At 58.3% G+C, this 1,362-nt stretch overlaps 1 non-coding gene across 1 annotated transcript; it reads left to right on the top strand.

Annotated features, from left to right (window-relative positions):
• Positions 1-250: 250 nt before the first annotated feature.
• On the top strand, positions 251-323 carry TRNAK-UUU. The gene has a single exon. It is a non-coding gene; the product is annotated as a tRNA-Lys (tRNA).
• Positions 324-1,362: the final 1,039 nt, after the last annotated feature.

Genomic DNA, 1,362 nt, shown 5'->3' on the forward strand with positions numbered 1-1,362 from the left:
CGCTATAAGCGGGCCCCTGCTTTATTTCACTTTATTTTTAAACTATCAGTATACTCAGTTGCCAAGAACGACCTCACCTAATCACCCTCCTTCTAATGCTCCCTACTTCGCCCGGCGCGGACGCGGGGTTTGCAATTTGGGAGCAAGTCAAGTCGCGCCTAGGGGAGGCGCGGGAGCCCCCAGCGGAGCGGGGCGAGTCCGCGCGCGGCGCAGGACAGTTCAGTTACGGCGGCATCCTCCTCCCCCGTGAGCCCGGATAGCTCAGTCGGTAGAGCATCAGACTTTTAATCTGAGGGTCCAGGGTTCAAGTCCCTGTTCGGGCGGACCCTTTTGTTTTCCACCACGACTACGAAATAGGAACTAGGCTCACGGGCGGCGCGTGTCAGCCGGTTAGAGGCGGGTGTGGAATCCTGGAGCCCACCGTTGCGCGGCCGCCGCCTCCCCTGCGAAGCCGGGGCTTGGGGCGCGGTGGTGGTGGGGTGCTCCTGGTGCCGAGCTGGGGGGCATCGCTGCAGGGCTGCTCCAGACTGGTTTAAACTGCAGCTACCCGCGGGGTTGCTGGACTCCAGGGTCGCTGCAGTTAAAAGACGCGGTGCGGACGCCCCCCTGGGACGCCCCACTCCCCCCTCCTTTTGCTGCGCGTGGGCGCCCCCTGCCGACTCTCTTCGGGGTTCCCTCCTCCTGAGGGCCTGGGACCCTGGCGCAGATCCTGCACGCACTTTCCGCACCACCCCAATCCTTGGCGCTTGGAAAAGCCCCAAACTCGCGCCTTGACACTGCAGCAGCAGCGGCGGGCCATCCCGTCCCGCACTTCTCACCCCCAAGTGTGACCCCGAACAGGGGGAAGTTGCGGTTGAGACGGAGCTTCTGTGGCTGGGAGGAAGAACGTGCGTGTTGAGGGGGAGCCCATCTCCGCCGGGGTGGGACACGTCCACGCGCTCAAACAACCGAGAAAGTTCTGTAGATAAGCAAACCACATTCGGGCGACACCAGCGGTTGAAAGCGAGGACTTGGTGAAAAGAGTCACCCCGGGGGGCGGGGTTGGGCGGAGAGATGGGGAAGGCAGGCCCGGCATGGGTGGCCTGGTGGAGGGTGCACATATGGAAGACCAAAAACGTAGCCCCAAATTTAAAATAAAAATTAAGAAATAATAAAACATGTATCACTTAAAATTATGGTCTAAAATTTTATTTTTAAACAACTTAAAATTTTTTTAAAAAGATTTATTTATTTATGCATGCAAGAACTGGGGTGCAGGCCAGAGGTGCTGGTTGTGAGAGGATTCACCAGACACACAGTGGGGAGCAGAACTGGCAGATGTAATGAAATCCACTGCTGAGGGGAGCAGCAGGAGACAGGTGG

Source organism: Condylura cristata, unplaced genomic scaffold (assembly GCF_000260355.1).
Source record: "Condylura cristata isolate star-nosed mole 26May11 unplaced genomic scaffold, ConCri1.0 scaffold00015, whole genome shotgun sequence".
NCBI classification, from domain to species: domain Eukaryota; kingdom Metazoa; phylum Chordata; class Mammalia; order Eulipotyphla; family Talpidae; genus Condylura; species Condylura cristata.